The sequence below is a fragment of the Vespa crabro genome, chromosome 20, assembly GCF_910589235.1.
Source record: "Vespa crabro chromosome 20, iyVesCrab1.2, whole genome shotgun sequence".
NCBI classification, from domain to species: Eukaryota; Metazoa; Arthropoda; class Insecta; order Hymenoptera; family Vespidae; genus Vespa; species Vespa crabro.
Genome location: NC_060974.1, coordinates 2,506,503 through 2,509,002, shown reverse-complemented (window position 1 = coordinate 2,509,002; position 2,500 = coordinate 2,506,503).

Sequence of the window (2,500 nt, the reverse complement as noted above, 5' to 3'; positions counted from 1 at the left end):
TACTAACGAAAGATATATTTTTATATACATATATATTTTTATATATATATATATATATATACATAAATACATATATGATTACTTATTTAAAAATATTCGATTAATATGTTGGACTTGTTGAATTCAAGAGGAAAGAAAATTTATGCGTATAGTAAGTATATATGTATTAATGTATGTATATATACCTATATATATATTATATATCTGGATTTTTATAACGAACGTCGTTAATTATAAATATATATATATATATATATATATATATATATATATATATAAAATAAATAAAAAGGAATAAAGAACAAAGTAAGGATAAAATTGATATTAAAAAATTATTATTTTTATCTAAATGATATAAATACTAATGTTTATACTTTTTTTCTGTATTTAAGTAATATTACTGTCACATATTATTATTATTATTATTATTATTATTATTATCATTTATATATAAAACAAAGAGAACAAAATAAGAATAAAATTAATATGAAAAAATTATTATTTTTACCTAAGTAATACCATTGTCTATACTTTTTTTTTTCTTTTTTTTTTTTGCATTTAAGTAATATTAATGTAAGTATATAAAGTACATTAAATGTATAGTTACAACATTTTCAAAGTAAAGGCGGTAAGGCGTCAAGTGCATCGTCAACCGTATATATCAACACTTTATTAATTACACACGCATCGTATACATATACATAGAATATATATATAATGTATATATATCTTTTCGCAACGTAATGTAGATGTATATAATAATACAACGTCATTATTCGATATCTCTCAACATGTTTCTCTCTCTCTCTCTCTCTCTCTCTCTCTCTCTCTCTCTCTCTTTCTTTCTATTTTTCTTTTTTTATTTCTTCCTCCCTTCCACTCCCTCTCCCTCTCCCTCTCTCTCTCTCTCTCTCTCTCTCTTTCTCTCTATTTTTCTTATTTATTTTTTATCTTATTCATAATTCTTATAATTTGATTCTTTTATTATTTTTAATTAAAGAATCTCTTTTCAAACCAAAATACTCTCTCTCGCCATCGTACTTGTATGTAATATTTTTAGAGAGTTTTACTTAAAACATTATCCAACAACGTGTATACATATATATTCTTATATACATATATATCTGTATCATGTATAATAATACGTGATTATTCTTATAATTTACATACAATATATCTTTCCTTTTTTCTCGCTCTCTCTCTCTCTCTCTCTCTCTCTCTCTCTCTCATTCCTTAATTTTTTGTTACGTCATCGATTAAAACGAATATCACTTAATTCTAACGTGTATTATTTATCCGTTTCTGTCTCTCTCTCTCTCTCTCTCTCTCTCTCTCTCTCTCTCTCTCTCTCTCACTCTCTTACTCTCACTCTTATTCTCAATCTCTCATACACATACACACATATATTTCGTGTTTTTGCGTCTGTGATATTTTTTCTCATAATTCGTTTTCGTTCTCTCTCTCTCTCTCTCTTCCCCCCCCCCCTCTCTCTCTCTCTCTCATTAAGATTCTCGTGCTCGCCGTCCTTTAAAATGAATTTCTTTTGCTTTTTCAATTACTTTTTTTTCCTTCTCTTTTTTCGAAAAAAAAAAAAAAAGACAAATCAATAAGTCATAACAAAATTAAATAATAAAACGTTAGAACAGAGCGATATCAGTTGTCCCTGTTTTCATCCTAATTTATCATAGAAATATTTAATACGTTCGATCGGTTTTACATATGCGTGTGTATATGCGTGTGTTTGTACGCGTACGCGTGTGTATGTGTGTGTATTTACCTGTCTCTGTCTGTCTATGTGTTTCATTTATTCATTTATTCATTCATTTATTTATTTATTTATTTATTTATTTATTTATTTATTTATTTATTTATTTATTTATTTATTTATTCATTTTTTTTTCCTTGGTTACATATTATACGAATTAGGCACTGACAATTTGATTGTTACAAACGTAGGGTCGAACCAATAATATAATTTTATACGTCCTTTTAACGATACGTTTGTGTGAAAAAATATTATTTGAAATAATTCCAAATCGAAATGAATATTCTGAAATGAATAGAAGAATCGAATGGATTATTATTTTTCTTTTCGAGTGATTTTCCTTTCTCTCCTTCTTCTTTTTCTTTTTTCTTTTCTTTTTTATTTCCAACCCTCCCTCACACCGTCCCCCATCCCACATCACTCATTCCCAACTACCAACTCAGTTTTCCAATTTGAATATATATATATATATATATATATATATATATATATATATATATATATCCTCATATTTGGATTCGATCCTTTTGAATTCTGATCTCTCTGCGACGAATGATGAATGTGAGTGATGAATATATGGATAGAGTTAATAATAGAATGGGATAATCTAAGAGAATCAAATGATCAAGTGATCTAAAGGATCAAGAGGATCATTATCAAAGTAGAGTAAAATCATACATAAATATATATGTATATATATATATATATATGAGAGCGTGCTGTTGCATTGGAGAA